Source organism: Protopterus annectens, chromosome 1.part0 (genome assembly GCF_019279795.1).
Source record: "Protopterus annectens isolate FY-2018-M chromosome 1.part0, PAN1.0, whole genome shotgun sequence".
NCBI classification, from domain to species: domain Eukaryota; kingdom Metazoa; phylum Chordata; order Ceratodontiformes; family Protopteridae; genus Protopterus; species Protopterus annectens.
In genome coordinates this window covers 131,053,921-131,073,668 of record NC_056725.1, presented here as the reverse complement: position 1 = coordinate 131,073,668, position 19,748 = coordinate 131,053,921, and positions in this window count along the sequence as shown.

Sequence of the window (19,748 nt, the reverse complement as noted above, 5' to 3'; positions counted from 1 at the left end):
CTGTTCCCATTAGGGGTTGCCATAGCGGATCATCTGTTTCCATTTCTTCCTGTCCTCTCCATCTTGCTCTGTCACACCAACCACCTGCATGTCCTCTCTCACCACATCCATAAACCTTATCTTAGGCCTCCCTCTTTTCATCTTACGTGGCAGCTCCATCCTTAGCATCCTTTTCCCAATATACTCTGCATCTCTCCTCAGCACATGTCCAAAAAAATGCAATCTCACCTCTCTGGCTTTGTCTCCAAACAGTCCAACCTGAGCTGACCCTCTAATATACTGATTCCTAATCCTGTTCATCCTAGTCAAACCCAGTGCAAATCTTAACATCTTTAACTCTGCCACGTCCAGCTCTGACTCTTGCCTTTTTGTCAATGCCACTGTCTCCAACCCATATAACATAGCTGGTCTCACTACCCTCTTGTAGACCTTCCATTTCACTCTTACTGGTACCCATCTGTCACAAATCACTCCTGACACTCTTCTTCACCCACTCCATCCTGCCTGTACTCTCTTCTTTGCTTTTCTTCCACACTCACCATTACTCTGAACTGTTGATCCCAAGTACTTAAACTCATCCACCTTCGCCAACTCTACTTCCTGCATCCTCACTATTCCTCTATCCTCCCTCTTATTCACAAATATATATTCTGTCTTAGTCTTACTGACCTTCATTCCTCTCCTCTCTAGAGCATATCTCCACCTCTCCAGGGTCTCCTCAACCTGGTCCCTACTCTCACTACAGATTACAATGTCATCTGCAAACATCATAGTCCATAGGGCCTCCTGTCTGAGCTCATCTGTCAACCTGTCCATCACCACTGCAAATAAGAAAGGGCTCAGAGCTGATCCTTGATGTAATCCCACCTCCACCTTAAACACATCTGTCACTCCCACTGCAGACCTCACCACTGTCACACTACCCTCGTACATATCCTGTACCACTCTTACATACTTTTCTGGCACTCCCAACTTCCTCATATGATACCACAACTCCTCTCTGGGCAACCTGTCATATGCTTTCTCTAAGTCCACTAAGACACAATGCAACTCCTTCTGATGTTGCGTTTATATCTCGTTATCGAAAGATGAAAATAGCGAATGCTATTTCATCGGCCCCAAAACATCTAAACATGAAAATATCGAGCATTCCCATGGAAAAAATTTGCTGCTCCGAAACACATGCACACAACACAAGCACATCAAACAAACAGCAACCACACACATACACTTAAATTCCTACATCTAACACTACACTAAACTAAACATACACTACTATCTACCCACTTACCTTAACCCAAACCTTAACCCTAAGGTCCGTCACTATCGCACACTTACCTAACCCTAACTCACTTAACCCGCCCCTAACCCTAATGTACAAACAATCGCACACTTACCTGAACCCAACCCGTAACTTTCCACCACAGCGCTAAGAATAGCGAAGCCACAGAAACGGCCAACCAAATTCTTTCCCAAGGAAAGAATTCGCTGTTCGGCAGCTTCGCTATTCTTAGCGTTCACTGAATAGTGTTCAATATCAGAACATTCGAAGTTTTAATACTTCAATTTTCTGATATAGACTCCTGATGTTCACTATATTTCTCCATCAACACTCTTGAAGCAAACATCACATCTGTAGTGCTCTTTCCTGGCATGAAACCATACTGCTGATCACTAATCATCACCTCCCTTCTTAACCTAGCTTCCACTTCTCTTTCCCATAATGTCAAGCTGTAACTAATCAATTTTATCCATCTGCAGTTACTACAGCTCTGCACATCACCTTTATTCTTAAAGATAGGTACCAAAACACTTTTTCTCCACTCCTCAGGTATCCTCTGACTTTCCAAGATGTCATTAAACAATCTGGTCAAAAATTCAATTGTCATTTCTCCTAAGCACCTCCATGCTTCCACTGATATGTCATCTGGGCCAACAGCCTTTCCAGTCTTCATTCTCTTTATAGCTGTCCTTACTTCCACCTTACTAGTCTGTTTCACTTCCTGATTCACTATCTTCACATCATCCAACCTTCTCTTTCTCTCATTATCTTGATTCATCAGCCCCTCAAAGTACTCTTTCCATCTGCTTAACACACTCTCCTCACTTGTGAGTATGTTTCACTCATTATCCTTTATCACCGTTACCTGCTGCACATCTTTCTCAGCTCGGTTCCTCTGTCTTGCCAGTTGGTACAGGTTCTTTCCTCCCTGTTTAGTGTCCAACCTTTCATACAACTCTCCATATGTCTTATCCTTAGCCTTCTCCAGCTCTCTCTTTGCCATGCACCTCATCTCCTTATACTCCTGTCTATTTTATTCATCTCTTTGACAATCCCACTGCTTCTTCGCCAGCCTCTTCCTCTGTATACTCTCCTGTAATTCCTCATTCCACTACCAGGTCTCCTTGACCTCCTTCCTCTGTCCAGATGTCACACCAAGCACTTTTCTAGCTGTCTCCCTTACCAGTTCTGCTGTAGTTACCCAGCTATTTGGTAACTCTTTACTAGCCCCCAGTGCCTGTCTTAACTCTTCTCTGAACTCCACCTCACAATCACCCTTTTTCAGCTTCCACCATTTAATCCTTGGCACTGCTCTCACACTCCTCCTCCTCTTCTTGATCACCAACATCATACTACAGACCACCATTCTATGCTGCCTAACTACACTTTCCCCTGTCACCACTTTACAGTCTCCAATCTCCTTCAGACTGGCCCTCCTGCATAGGATATAATCCACCTGTGTGCATCTTCCTCAACTCTTGTACATCAGCCTATGCTCCCCCCTCTTCTTAAAATACATATTCACCATAGCCATGCCCATCCTTTTTGCAAAATTCAGTACCATCTGACCTTCTGTATTCCTCTCCTTAACACCATACCTACCCATCACTTCCTCATCTCCTCTCCTCTGTTCCCTTCACTAACATGTCCATTGAAATCTGCTCCAATCACCAGTCTCTCACCCTAGGGTACACTCAACACCCTTCATCCAACTCACTCCAAATTTTTTCTTTCTCATCCATCGCACACCCAACTTGCGGAGAATATGCACTAACAACATTCATCATTACACCATCAATTTCCAGCTTCATAAACTTCACTCTATCCAACACTCTTTTCACCTCCAAAACACTCTTGGCATACTGTTCCTTTAGGATACCCCTACCTCATTTCTCCTGCCATCCACACCATGATAGAACAATTTGAACCCTCCTCCTATACACCTGGCCTTACTCCCCTTCCATCTGGTCTTTTGCACGCACAATATATCAACCTTCCTTCTCTCCATCGTATCAGCTAGCTCTCTCCCTATACCAGTCATACTGCCAACATTCAAAGATCCTACCCCCACTACTACACTCCTAACCTTCCTCTTCTCTTCCTGCCTTCAGGCATGCCTTCCTCCTCTTCTTCTCCTTTGGTCAACAGTAGCCCAATTTCCACCAGCACCCTGTTGGCTAACAGTACTAGTGGCAGTCGTTGTTAACCCGGGTCTCGACCAATCCAGTATGGAAATCTGTATTGTTGTCCGCATATGTCATTTTGCAGAGGTTTTACACCTGATGCCCTTCCTGGCATAACACTCCCCATTTATCCAGACTTGGGACCGGCATGAAGAAATGCACTGGCTCAATCATCCTCAGTGGGATCCGATAAATAAAAGCATTAATAAAGTCTTTACTTAAACATTCTGATTCGATGTTTTCTGGTTTCCTGTGAGCCTTTTTTACAGCTTTGTTTTTTTGGGTTCATTTTCTGTCTTCTGTTAGCTTGTTTGCCATGCAATGAAATGAAAACAAAATTCACCTCCTACAATAGTACCCCAATCATAACTGCAAGCTCCTTTACCGGAGGTATACCTGGTCTTAAAACATTCCGTAATGTACAGTCATAAGTATGGCATTATTTATCAAACTGTAATAATACAATTATTTACTATTACAGTTTCATAAAGAAGACCATAAACATAAAGACATTTGTTTACATTAAATAGTCTTGCTTCTCTCAGATTAAACGTACAACTTATTTACTGATTCATTGTCACATACAACTGAAGCACCCTGTTTATGATCACTCTCAATAGTCATTATCCAATAGTCTCTAATAAGGTTCATTTGAAAGAGAAATATGCCTAAAGAAAGTAAATAAATATTAAGTCCCTGGGAACCCCATTAGTAACCCTCACATCCCTTGGAACAATATTGCCTGTTCTTATGTTGTAAATATATCTCATAAGGCAATGTTTCTACTATGGATAATACAGGTTGGTGTGACAGAGCAAGATGCAGAGGACAGGAAGAAATGGAAACAGATGATCTGCTGTGGCGACCCCTAACGCGAACAGCCGAAAGAAGATGATGATGATGATGATCAAAAACAAAAGGTGATATAAAAAAATCAACAAATCCACAAAATACTGATTTACATCTGACTACATTGCAAAAACAAATTAACTTTTCAATTGTTTTTTTATACTACAGCCACCATCCACTGACACAACATCCTCATACATACGCTCCTCACACCACACCACACTGTACTGAACCTGTATTTCAAGCTTCACAAAAAGAGAAAAAAAAAAGCACCCATATAATTAAAACATGCACTTAATGTTTCTTGAGAGAGGGATTCTCTCCCGTATCACCTAATGCCACCCACACTTGTAACTTTTCTATACAAATTCTATGGTATCATGATTGAAGAAAAATAATCATGCCTTTTTAGGATATTGTATACCCATAGCATAAAAAGAGTAGTGCACAAAATTTACCACTTTATCCAAAGGCTATGATCCCACTAGTGCACACAAATAAACTTTTTTTAAATGATTTCCCATAAAGTACACAGGAGTGAAACATAAACATCATTCAGTAATAAAATCCATGGCTTACAATCACTTGTGCAGCTTACTTCAGTTTGAACCACAATTGCATGAGCCATGTCATGTCTCACTACTAAGTACAATGAGGTGAATACTTACATTATAGTGAGCTCTAGGTGGTCTGAGGTCAGCGTACTTCACAGAAAGTACAAGACTGATGTTATATTACCTGTCATTGGTCTGTCATTCTCTATGACTTTTGAGTGACAATAATAAAGCAAAAGAAATAATGAGGGTGGTTGACCCTTCACCATATGGAAGATATGGGGGCGACTTGCTTTACTGAAAAATGCTTTTTATTACTGTCCCATTTGATGACAAAAGATTGAGTTGAAGCACACGCATTACAATAATGTGTGTATTTGTGCTGTCATTTCTCACATGTTTTGATTGAAGTGCCAGGATGTGAGGCACTTTGATTCAGGCTGAAGTAGTCAATCTAAAATATATAATTCATAATTCATAGTAAAATAAAATATTTAGAAAATAAAAAGCACAATAATAAACCATTCTATGTTAACATACTTTGGAAATCCAGCTAATAGCCAGCTTTTAATCTGCGAATGCATATTATTTCTATCAAGGTCTGCTATTAGCACCTTTAATATTGAGCACTTTCTCAATGTCTGAACCCAGACTACTTTTTTTTTTTTTAATTTTTGCCTCTGTATATAAAAGACTGTCTGTTAAAATGGTTTGCCATAATCTCATGCAAGAGGAATAATTATATATAACATAGTCTTAGGTTGTGCTCCTAACTTCAAATGCAAAGAAGGAGCTTCATCTTGAATTAAGTAAAACATTCCTTTTTCGGTCAAATTTTATGTAAAAAATGATTTAAAAAATGAAAATCTAAAGAGAACTTCAAAGTCTGTTTAGGCCTAAAATTTTAACAACACTATATATATGTATATTTTGACAATACTTTGTCATTGTGATAAGAACTGAAACCTGCAATTTTAATGATATATTTTTATTTTCTGCCCGTATTATTGCCCCTTTTAATAATGGTTAGCGTGATGGCAGCTCCTCAGTATTCATTCGTGTTTTGATTGCTATATTCTGACTAGTTTGAAGTCCATTTTCAAGGGAAACCAGTCATAGTTTTTAGTGCTCACAAATGAAAAAAATTAGACCATGAATGCTCATTATTATTTAAAAGTATGTACAGTGACTGACAAGATTAATGAGCATGCCCATTTTAAATGGAGCATTACTAGCAGAAAAATAAGTCAAGACACAAAACCAAAAAAATGAGATTCATCCAGATTTCATGTTAGCAATATTGAGCACTTTCTCAATGTCTGTCTTGGTGGAAAGGATTTTAAACTTGTAATAATGCCTTCGGTTTGCCTGGAGATTTGTATTTATGTTAACAGTGATTGATGGATAGGAATTTGAACATATGTATTGACTTTATTCAGTTAATTAGAAAGCCTCATGTTAGCAGTGATTGGTGGACAGAAGTTTGAAATTCTGTACAAGAAGGATTGATTTTCTTATCAACATAAACTAATGGAGGCAGATTATGAGCTGCTATTTCATCTTATTATTATGACTTGATTTATACCTTATTGCTCAGTTGGACATAGGTTCATAGGTTCATAGGTGTGTACTAGGCTAATGGCCCTGGAGCTTTACAAGCCTAGCCCATAGAAGTGCCCCGGCATCATGCCACCTGACCTTAGTTCCCAGTGCCTCTGTCAAGTTAAGCCACTGGAGTGATCCCGGGGTGAATTTTCTATTTCCCATCCACTCACCAAGATTTCTGTTGAAAATGGCCAGTGAGGTGCTCTGCTTGACATGCATGGGAAGTTTGTTCCATAGCATGAGCAGTCTCTGGGTTATGAACCTGTCACTCCAACATGTTCTGTTGATTGTGGTAATGAGGTTGAGGTCTCTGGACCATGTGGTGCGGAGGGATTGGGATTTCTTTATATGTAGCATTTTTAATAATGCTGGGTCAGACATGGCTTTGTAAGTCAAGCAGAGATTGCCTCTTAGACAATATGAGACAGAGAATAGCTGGAGTTCTTTTTAGTCTTTCCATATAGGACAAATGTTTAAGGCCTAGGATCCTCTTTGTGAGGTACTTTTGTGGCCTCTCCAGTTGTTGCAGGTGTTTAGTGAGGTATATGCCAAATGGGGCATTATACTCTCTGATTGGTCTAATGAGGGAAGAGTAGAGAGAGACAATGACCTGTTTCTTCCTGGATACAAAACCCTTAGTTATGAGATGTGCCACATAGAAGGACTTTCTGACCACAGTGGCAATGCAGTGGTCAAAAGAGAGGTTGCTGTCAACCTGTGTTCCCAGATCTCTTATAACACCTTCTGTGTTCAGTGGACTACCATTGATGTAGAAATTCATGGGAACTGGGTTTTTCTCAAAGGGGATGATGATGGCCTTTGTGTAGGATGTCAACATCACTCAGGAAGTTAATAATAGCTCCCATCTTGCAATCGTCTGCAAACTTTGTCAGCCAGAGTCCCTTTGTGTTGGCCTGGACTTCAGAGAAGTAGATACCAAACAGGAGAGGACCCAGGACTGAACCCTGTGGGACTCCACTCATGACTGGTTAGCAGTCTGACTTGGAGACAGCGACTTTCACACTGTGGGTTCTACCTGTGAGCCAGTATGCAACCCACCTAGTGATATAGGGATTGATGCCTAGCTTAGTGAGTTTTTCTATGATTCCTGAGAGGGAAATGGTATCAAAGGCCTTGGCCAGATTAAGGTAGGCTATATGAACCACCTTGCTTTCATCCACAGCTCTGGTGACTAACTCAAAGAAGTTGACCAAGTTGAGCAGGCATGATCTACCCTTCACAAAACCAAACTGTGTGGGATCGAGAGTTTGGAGATTCCCTATCTCCTTGTTTATTAGGTCCATGATGATGTGTTCTATAGCTTTGCATATCCGATTTGTCAGGCTAATGGGGCAATAGTTCCCAGGGTCTGTAGTCACTCCTCCTTTGTGGAGAGGGATGACTGTAGGAGTGTGCCATTTGGTAGGGACAAAGCCAGAGGTGAGACTGTGATTGAATAGGGCACACAGGTGAGGTACCAGTTCACTCTTTAGTTCATGTAGAACACAGCCAGAGATATTGTCAGGTCCCATAGAAGCTGTATTCTTGGCCTTGAACAGTGCTGTTTTAACATTTGCAGCAGTAATACTGTGTGCCTGACAATCTACTGGTATTGTGACTGGTCTCTTGGGGGGGGGGGTAAAGTTGGCACTGACTCTGTCGGCCAGTATATAGGCAATATCTGTTGCCTCTGCATAGGAGGTACCATTGTGCAATAGCTCAGAGCAAATCTGGGTATTGCTGTGGAGATTTTTTACATAACTATAGAAGGCCTTGCAGTTGTCATTACTATCTGCTGCAATTCTGTTTTCATAGCTAGCTTTAGAGGATTTGATGAGGGAGCTCAAATTTTTGTTGATGCTAATAAGGGAGTTTTTCAGTCTTGGGACTTCAACTTATTCCGCATCAATTTCCTCCTTCTGTTGTAGAGTTTGTTTATGGCAGGGGACCACCAGATTGGCTTCCTTTTTTGTGGAGGAGAGCATCTTGGCTCTGTTGGGTATGGCGAGATCCATGCATTTGTGTATGTGTTCGTACATTGCATTGGTGTATGATTTGGCAGTCATGCAACTGATCTCCATTTTCATGGGTCCCGTGAAGGTAGCCACCTCTGTTTTTAGGAGCCCAGAGTTTGCTTTGGAGAAGTTTTTCATGGTGGTTACCTTTACAGGGGGTGGCGGTGGGAGGGATGTGGATTTCCAAAGTGTTTAGTTTGTGGTCGGATCTAACCAGGGAGGAGTTGACTATTGATGTAGAGCAACGGTCGCCCATATTAGTAATGAAAAGGTCAAGTATGTTGCTACCTCTAGTTGGGGGTAAGAACAAGCTGGTCCAAAGCATTGGAATTAATGAATTCCAGGAAACGTTGGGCAAGTGTATTGGTACATAAGTAGTTTTCCCCATTTAATGGAGGGGTAGTTGAAGTCACCCAGTATGAGAGTGTTAGGTTGGGCCCTAATATTCTCCAGGGTGCTCAGGAACATGGAGTGTGAGTCTTGGGACATGGTTGGGGCTCTATAGCAGGCTACAACCTGAATTGCTGTCTTACCCAATGTTAGTTGGACCTGAAGTATCTCAGATGCATTATGTTGGGCTACCAGCCTAGAGGGATACGCTTCTTTATGAATATGGAAACACCACTGCCTTTGGAGCTTTGGTCCAAGTTCTGGGGCCAAAAGGTGTGGAATGAGTTATAGCCTGGTAGTGCAGGGGTGCTTTCTGCTGCCTTTAACCAGGTCTCTGTTATGGCACAGATGTCAATGTTCTCCATTTTAAGGAGTGCTTCGAACGAGTGCATTTTGAGATTTAGACTTCTAGTGTTGAGCATGACCCTCAGATTGCATTTGTTTGTAGCTGTTATAGTGGTGATTTGGTCTTTGGAACACCACCTAAAAAAGGCACTGTAGGGGTGGCATGAACCTTGGCTAATATCCGGCAGCCCAGGGGTGACAGATGCATGTCATCTCTGGCAAAGCATCGAGATCTGCCAATCATGTCATCCCAGGTAGACAGATACTAGATCCCCTTAGAATGACACCAGAAACTTAGCCAATTGTTGGAATCAATCATTTTCTGCTTGTACTATGGTATCATTCTGGGTGATGGTAGGATGCTGCTTAGGGCTAGTGCATACCCGCCTGGGCTACATAATCCGAGAACTTCTCCATGTCTCTTTTCATGTAGTTCAGGGAGGTATGTCTCAGGTCATTCACACCCACATGTACAATGACAGAGTCATATTTGTACCTGTTGTTGATGACCTGAGTGCATGAGTTATGTGGCAGATCCTGGAACCTGACAGGCAGCTGACTGTTACTTTCTCCTTATTCAACCTAATGGGTGGGATATCAGTGTGCCTCACTATTGAGTCACCTATGACTAGTGTGTTGGGCATGCTGTTTTGCCTTAGGGGCTTTGGTTGAGTGGCACACTGTTTATGAGAGTTGTGGAGAGTTATGTGTCTCGTGATTAGTGTTGTGTTGTGGTGGTCGAGTGCACTTCTGCCTTGGAGGTCTCTTCTGTTTGGGTAGATTTTTATTGAGATCCTCCATGAAGGTGGGTGTGCAGTTTGTGATTTTATGTGAAGGCAGTGCTGGTGTGTGTTCTGGAGGGCTATGTGTTCCATGTGGTGTGGTGCAAGTGTTGACCTTCTCCTCTTGACCAGCTATTCCAGTCTTAGCTGTAGAGTGCGTGGCTTCCAGTTTGGCTATATAAGTGCATCTCTCACAAGTCTGAGTGTTGGTAGGTAAGAGGAGAGGGTTGTCAGTATACATGAGGCAATTACTACATTGCCTCAGGATGCCCAGGTTCACCAGTTTAATAGGAGAAAGCACAGGGAACTAGCCTTTAGACTTGCCTGGAGGGGTGGGCATTAATAATGTTTATTGCTGGTAGCACTTTTGTGTGCTACAATAATTGCTACAAGAAGTCCGGTAAAGTGCTAGACTAATAAGCTGGTAAAAATGCAGGAGAGGAGAGAACTAGTAGATCTAAGGGAAAATTTGAAGAGCAGACTTTGGCACCACTCAGAAGCTTGCAAACAGTCCTGGATACAGCAAATCTGTATCTGGACTAGACTAGTTACAGGAAAGGCGGGAAACAAGCGCAAACGTTGGCTTTTAAACTAGAAAGTTGAAAGAGATGGAAAAACTGCCCAAACAGCCAATAAACTACAATTTCTGGGCCAGAAACCTCTCCTGTTGTGGTAGATAGGCTACCTAGTGCTTACCACTCCCACTGATAAGCTAGAAGGCTTCCCTTCAACACAGAAAGGCTTGGTGGGCTCAGAAGCTTACATACAGTTCTGGATACAGCAAATCTGTATCTGGACTAGACTAGTTACAGAAAAGACGGGAAAAGCACAAATGTGGGCAAGTTAAAAGAGATGAAAAACTGCCCAAATGACCAATATAGTACAATTTCTGGGCCAGAAACCACTCCTCTTGTGGTAGATAGGCTATCTAGTGTTTTTCACTCCCACTGATAAGCTAGAAGGTTTCCCTCCAACACAGAAAGACTTGGGGGGCTCAAAAGCTTACAAACAGTTCTGGATACAGCAAATCTGTGTCTGGACTAGACTAGTCACGAGAAAGGCAGGAAACAAGCTTTGAATTTCTTTTCTCATATTTTGGAAAAAAATGCACATGGTTGCAGCCAAAGAAAAAGTATCAGTTGTAAGACATTGATTAAGAATTTGTGCAATGGACTTGGCAATGATAGAGATGGTCATTTTTTAGAACTCTTTGTAAAGGATATTGTTCTTCATGGGAGTACAGATATGAGGTTTGTTCTCTGACAGGGAGGGATAGAATTCAAGGTGTTAATAGGTGTTTCAAAAGTTGTTGTGAGAATGTTGGTAAAACTTAGTTGTGGGATGCTGTATTGACAAGATATGTTGTTTAAATTAATTTAGCAAACAGCGTTACAAGAATCAACATACCTGGAAGAGTTACAGAAGTTTCAGTGATTCAAATTTTCAGACTTAGTGCCTTAAAAGGCCATCACAGGGTCTGCCACCCTTTAGTCTTAAAAGATTCCAAAGAATCCAAACTTCTCAGACTCAGAGGAAGTAAATATCATGACCTTTCTGTTCTATTATGGAAGGTAGAAGTAAGAAAATGTGAATCTAGACAGATAATCATCAATTTATTTACATTTCTAGTCTCCCTATTAAGAGCATTAAAAGAAACCCAAAGAGTAGCACCAGATAAATACTTATGCTTACTCTTGTAAATAGATTTAGCGTCCCCTTACAAGTCTATAAGTAATGGGGTCCAATGAAAAAAAAAGTCTGTGCATATAATCCTAATGCCTTACAACATATTTTTGTTTTCTAAAAGTTCTTTGAATTATTTCAAGTCTGTTAATAGACTGATAGTTATAAATGCAAGCAAAAGCCCCATATTCAATTAATGGTCATATTATAGATATAAAAACTGAGAGTAATACCACAGTTTCTATACTCAACATAAATTTAACTCATTGTAGCATTTCCTTATCATCTCCAGTAAATGGGGATGAAGTGAAAATATTCCCCTCTAAATGTAGATCTCTAATGTGCTCTAGTTTTTCCAAAATGTAATTATTAATACCATAATCATAACAATTATTTTGATTACCATAGTGAATGAAGTTTGATTTATAGGTGTTAAAGTTCACATTGCATGACTTAACCCAAAAACAAACTCATCCAATATATTTTAAGAGATGTAGCTAAGCCATGTTTGTAACAACAGCCCCAATATTCATACAATCTGCAGCTTTAATTAGACCAATTTCCCCTACAAAAGGAGTCTGATGTGAAAAAAATAAATAAGATGGGACCCTCGACTGACCTCTGGAGAAATCCAGCAGAAATGTTAACACATACTCTGAGTAATTCTCCATAATTCTTACTCTATACTGTCTATAACTAAATCAGTCAAATATTCACTTCTTTTGTAGATAATTCTGTTATTTGTAAATATTAATATAAGCCACAGGCTTGTTCTCTAAAATGTAAGAAAATTGTGTTAAATGTTGAACGTCAAAAATGGAACAACAGTGCACTCTGCTGGAAGAAAGCTGATAAGTCAAGCATTGTATGACTGTTTGATCTCAAACTCGGAGCCATGATTTCTGGACCAGCAGATTCTTTCTATTGTTTTGAGACCAGAGTTAATTGCTAGATTTTACATATATAATGTCTTTAATTGCTGTGGTTTCCTGACCAGGTGCAATATCAAAGATATGTTGAACTCAGAGTTTATGTTGGTCTGGGAACCAGAGAAGAATGATGTAATCTAAAATAATTCAGCAGTGATGTATTATCAATTTAAAAGACTGTCTCAGAGAGAAAGAGCATTTTGGATTTGGTTTAAAGCTGACAACAACTCACCAGTACTTTGCTTTTGCTCTATACATAAGTTTATTTAGAACTGTAAAAAACAACAAAAAAGCGGAAGCAGGCTGGTAAATAACGGCACGGACTATTTATTACTGTAAGCGCTTTCAGCCAAGCAGATGCTCAGCCTTCATCAGACATAAAACAATTACCACAGCTCTCTATTTATATAAACACAGCACCTTATTTAGTAATTAATTAATTAACCAATCAAAGTAATAAATCAATAAAAAATATATAAAAAATACTACACCATAACCATTCTCAGAAAGTAAAAAGCTAGATTATGTGAAAAAACACACCATTTCACAATCATTCTTTCAAATGCAAAGAAAAAATATATAACATATTAATTTCCTAAAAAACTAGTCATAAAATAGACCATATTAACTGAACTAAAACAAATAGATTGCAAAGAAGTATGATACGAATGCTTCAAGGTTTTAACATTACAAGCACAACTATTTAAAAGGGGACATCTCACTATAAATTAATACAGGTAGTTATAAGAAATAGTACAAAACCATCAACTTAAAATTTATCTAAGAAGAGCTTTTAGTTTAAGAATGCACTTGATAGAAGCATAATCATTCAACCCTGGGGGGAGATGTGCACATGTTCTAATCTGCCAAAATAATTCTTGCTCTTCTAAATGCAACTGCCAAGGGCCTCCCCTTATATCATTTTTAATCTGATAAACTACACTGAATACGAAACAGTGATCAGGGTATTCTAAAATATGCCTGGCAAGTGCGTTTGTCAAGTCCTTCCTACCTATGGCATAAAGATGTTTGTAAACTCTTTTCTTTATTTTCCTCTCAGTTTTGCCTATATAGAAGGAAGGACATTTCTCACATACAGCCACGTATACATCTCCCTTTGTGACACAGTTATAATTTTCATTAATGAAATAATTGTTCCTATTAACATAAACTTTATTACCAGGGTGAATAAATTTGCATTGAGGGCACATACCACATTTTCGCATTCCCACTACTTTATCTTTAGATTTACCAGTGGCTGTTTCAACAAGATTTTTAAGGTTAGTACCCCTTCTGTATGTAAATTTTGGATGTGTGCCTAAAACTTTAGCTAGAGCTCTATCTTCTGAGATGATGCTCCAATTCTTAGCTACTATTTCCCTAATAATTTTATAGTCCACACTACCACACTATATGTGAACAAAAAATTAATACTAGAGTATACAGAGGAACTCATCTTGGTGGTGTCCTTACTTGATCTACCCATCATGCCACCACCCAACAGAGGCAAGAAATATCCATTATTCCTTTTAACCTGCACTTCCTGCATCATCCCTTTTATTAGACTATCAGGATACCCTCGACTTAAAAACATTTTTCCGATGTTGTCACATTCCTTAATGAAATCAATCTCATCTGAGATCATTCTGGCAGCCCTAACAAATTGCCCTTTTACTACACTTCTTTTATGATGGAAGGGATGACAACTGGTAAAATGTAGATAACTATTTGAATAAGTTGGCTTTCTGTAAATTAAGGATTTAAATTTGTTATTAACTTTATCTTTACAGATTTTTACATCTAAAAAGTTCATTTCATCCACTCCTATAGAATAAGTAAACTCTAGAAAATCAGTCATTCTAGAGATACTATCTATAAAGTCTGTAATCAGGTTTTGAGGACCTTTCCAGATGAAACACGTCATCTTGGTATCTAGTATACCAAGTGACATGTTGTTGATACAATTCATTATTGAACAGCCAGTTACGTTCCCAAAACGCCATGACGCTGTTAGCAAAACTGCACCCACAGGGTGACCCCATGGCAATCCCAGTGTTTTGGAGAAAAAACTGGTCCTTAAACACCAAAAAGTTATTTGATAATACCAAATCTAATAGGGTCTCAACTATGTACATCTGAACATTGGTAGCATTTTTAGCCAACATGAAATTCCTTGTCCAGTCAATACCTAATTGATGAGGAATGACTGTATAAAGATCTTTCACATCTACTACTAAAAAGACAACATCCAAATTGAACTCAATTTTATTAAAGTTCTCCAGAAAATCCCAGGAATCTTTACAAATCTGAGATTCCCCTTGGATGTATGGTTTGAGAATGCCATTGACATATTTGGCACAAGCATAAGTAATAGATCCTCTTCCATCCACTATAGGCCTTAATGGAGGATCCTTAAAATTTTTATGAATTTTAGGTGTGCCAAAAATAGTGGGAATCTTTGGTGCTGGCATAGACAAAAAATAAAAAATATTACAGTCAATGCTACCTTCTAAAAATAGATCATCCAAAACACCTCTAATTTTCTTATAGGCTGCATGAATTTCATTCAAACTAGATCTCAAATAAGTATCAGACTGTAGATGGTTTAACATCTTATTTTCATAAAGGTATTCATCCATGAAAACCAGACCTCCTCCCTTGTCTGGCTTCATGACTCTAACCTTACATTCATTAAGAAGTGAAATAAAATCTAACTCATGCTTAGATATATTACTTCTCATGCTCCAACACTGTATATTGTTGTTAAGTCTAGCCCTTAAATCAATATCACATAACTTTTCAAAAGTATTCAACCCACAATGTAAAGGTGGGTTGAAAACACTTGACACTCTAAAAGAATCGAGAAGTGCAGGTGTATTCCCTAAAGAAACCACCAAATTCAACTTCCGAACATACAATTTAAAGTCTATGAGTGTTTTAACAAGTTCACCCCTTCTATCTGGAATGAACGAAAGTCCTTTTGAAAAAAAGTCAATCAGGGATTGTTCAACAGTTAGTACGGTATAATTATATATCTTAAAGTCACCATGTTGACATATAAGAATCTCAGGTCCTGTCTCTGAAGGGAGTGTCATCTCCTCCGTTGATTCCCTTTTCAATTTCTCTGTGCTTGTCCCCTGTTGTTCGATAGGGTTATGTTGTTGACTGGCCTGTTCCTGCCCCTGGAAAAACCCTGATCACTTTCAGCATGTTCTTGATTTTGATTCTGACCTTGTCCATTGCTATTATTATTACTATTGTTATTATTTTGGCCCCTAATACGTTCACTTCTACGAACTGGTGTTTGCTCTTGGTTGATATTAATGTCAGGCGTAGTAACTTAACATCTTCACCTCCCTTAAGTAAGTTATATCCCACTAAAGGAGGAGGGGGATAAGCCTTGTTATTTTAACATTACAAACACTACTATTTAAAGGGGACATCTCACTATAAATTAATACAGGTAGTTATAAGAAATAGTTATATCCCACTAAAGGAGGAGGGGGATAAGCCTTGTTATTTTAACATTACAAACACTACTATTTAAAGGGGACATCTCACTATAAATTAATACAGGTAGTTATAAGAAATAGTACAAAACCATCAACTTAAAATTAAGATTAATTTTAAGTTGATGGTTTTGTACTATTTCTTATAAATACTTTAAATAGCAGTGTTTGTAATGTTAAAACCTTGAAGCATTCGTATCATACTTGTTTGCAATCTATTTGTTTTAGTTCAGTTAATATGGTCTATTTTATGACTAGTTTTTTAGGAAATTAATATGTTATATATTTTTTCTTTGCATTTGAAAGAATGATTGTGAAATGGTGTATTTTTTCACATAATCTAGCTTTTTACTTTCTGAGAATGGTTATGGTGTAGTATTTTTTATATATTTTTTATTGATTTATTACTTTGATTGGTTAATTAATTAATTACTAAATAAGGTGCTGTGTTTATATAAATATAGAGCTGTAGTAATTGTTTTATGTCTGATGAAGGCTGAGCATCTGCTTGGTTGAAAGCGCTTACAGTAATAAATAGCCCGTGCCATTTTTTACCAGCCTACTTCCGCTTTTTTGTTGTTTTACCATGTTTTAATTATTGTTGTATTTTTTGAGCATGTTTGTTTTCTATTTGGGATGGCTAGTGGAAATGCAGATGCTGGTATGCAGAGCGGGCATAATAGGACTAATTCACAGCCGTTATTCTCACAGGATATGGAGCGAGAACCTAACTCAATGGGCAACTCAGAGGAAGCGAATGCTTTGGGTAATTTGACTGCTTTAGTTAACCTCCTGTTAACTAGAGTTGAGGTTTTATCACAAAAGGTGGAATCAAACAATAATAGGAACCATACTGATACAGTAGTGGTTTCCAGAGGGAACACTGATACTTCCGCTGTTCCTGTTGTGCATCTGGGGAACCAGTCTACTTCTCAGTTGGCAAACAACGCTAACGTTTCTTTTGGGCAGCCTGATGCTAGCGGTAACAAGAGGAGGCGTAGTGGAGATGTTATTCACGAACAAGTGAGTGAACTGCCTGAACAGGTTAATGGAATGCAGCTGCCATACCATCAATGGCCAATTTTTTGGGTAAAAAAGATTTTTTTTGGATCATCTAATGACTCAGAGGAAGAACTATGAACAGTGAACGTTCGGTGAGTAATTTTGTAGACAGATGAAATATCTTTGACCAAAAACTCTTTTGTTGTAAGAAATTGCAATTGGAAGTTGCTTACCTGCAGGAATGTGTTACGAAAAAAGTAGTTCCTAAGGGTTTACGCCAGTGGCATTATCCTGCAGGTTTGATTAGCAATTCTTTATACCATCAAGAACTGATAACCCTATTTTATAAACAGGGTTTTGAATTTTTGCTTTCATTAATTAATTTTTATGGATCAGAGATTATAGGCCTTAAAGAGGAACTTGAAGTTTTGGAGACTAGTTTGGTACAAGATAATGACTTTTTAAGATACAAATATGATTATCTGAGAATTTTCTCAAGTATTGAAGCATCTATTTCTAAACTTGTACTTAACAAAAAACGTAAAATAGATAGAGATCTTTCGGATTATGCAAATAACAAGGCCTATCTCCCTCCCCCTTTAGTGGGATATAACTTACTTAAGGGAGGTGAAGATGTTAATGCAGTTACTACGCCTGACATTAATATCAACCAAAAGCAAACACCATTTCGTAGAAGTGAATGTATTAGGGGCCAAAATAATAACAATAGTAATAATAATAGCAATGGACAAGGTCAGAATCAAAATCAAGAACATGCTGAAAGTGATCAGGGTTTTCCCAGGGGCAGGAACAGGCCGGTCAACAACAACACCTGATCGAACAACAGGGGACAAGCACAGAGAAAGAGAAAAGGGAATCAATGGAGGAGATGACACTCCCTTCAGAGACAGGACCTGAGATTCTTATATGTCAACATGGTGACTTTAAGATATATGATTATACCGTACTAACTGTTGAACAATCCCTGATTGACTTTTTTTCAAAAGGACTTTCGTTCATTCCAGATAGAAGGGGTGAACTTGTTAAAACACTCATAGACTTTAAATTGTATGTTCGAAAGTTGAATTTGGTGGTTTCTTTAGGGAATACACCTGCACTTCTCAATTCTTTTAGAGTGTCAAGTGTTTTCAACCCACCTTTACATTGTGGGTTGAATACTTTTGAAAAGTTATGTGATATTGATTTAAGGGCTAGACTTAACAACAATATACAGTGTTGGAGCATGAGAAGTAATATATCTAAACATGAGTTAGATTTTATTTCACTGCTTAATGAATGTAATGTTAGAGTCATGAAACCAGACAAGGGAGGAGGTCTGGTTTTCATGAACGAATACCTTTATGAAAATAAGATGCTAAACCATCTACAGTCTGATACTTATTTGAGATCTAGTTTGAATGAAATTCATGCAGCCTATAAGAAAATTAGGGGTGTTTTGGATGATCTATTTTTAGAAGGTAGCATTGACTGTAATATTTTTCATTTTTTGTCTATGCCAGCACCAAAGATTTCCCACTATTTTTGGCACACCTAAAATTCATAAAAATTTAAAGGATCCTCCATTAAGGCCTATAGTGGACGGAAGAGGATCTATTACTTATGCTTGTACCAAATATGTCGATGGCATTCTCAAACCATACATCCAAGGGGAATCTCAGATTTGTAAAGATTCCTGGGATTTTCTGGAGAACTTTAATAAAATTGAGTTCAATTTGGATGTTGTCTTTTTAGTAGTAGATGTGAAAGATCTTTATTCCTCATCAATTAGGTATTGACTGGACAAGGAATTTCATGTTGGCTAAAAATGCTACCAATGTACAGATGTACATAGTTGAGACCCTATTAGATCTGGTATTATCAAATAACTTTTTGGTGTTTAAGGACCAGTTTTTTCTCCAAAACACTGGGATTGCCATGGGGTCACCCTGTGGGTGCAGTTTTGCTAACAGCGTCATGGCGTTTTGGGAACGTAACTGGCTGTTCAATAATGAATTGTATCAACAACATGTCACTTGGTATACTAGATACCAAGATGACATGTGTTTCATCTGGAAAGGTCCTCAAAACCTGATTCCAGACTTTATAGATAGTATCTCTAGAATGACTGATTTTCTAGAGTTTACTTATTCTATAGGAGTGGATGAAATGAACTTTTTAGATGTAAAAATCTGTAAAGATAAAGTTAATAACAAATTTAAATCCTTAATTTACAGAAAGCCAACTTATTCAATTAGTTATCTTCATTTTACCAGTTGTCACCCCTTCCATCAAAAAAGAAGTGTAGTAAAAGGGCAATTTGTCAGGGCTGCCAGAATGATCTCAGATGAGATTGATTTCATTAAGGAATGTGACAACATCGGAAAAATGTTTTTAAGTCGAGGGTATCCTGATAGTCTAATAAAAGGGATGATGCAGGAAGTGCAGGTTAAAAGTAATAATGGATATTTTTTGCCTCTGTTGGGTGGTGGCATGATGGGTAGATCAAGTAAGGACACCACCAAGATGAGTTCCTTTGTATACTCTAGTATTAATTTTTTGTTCACATATAGTGTGGACTATAAAATTATTAGGGAAATAGTAGCTAAGAATTGGAGCATCA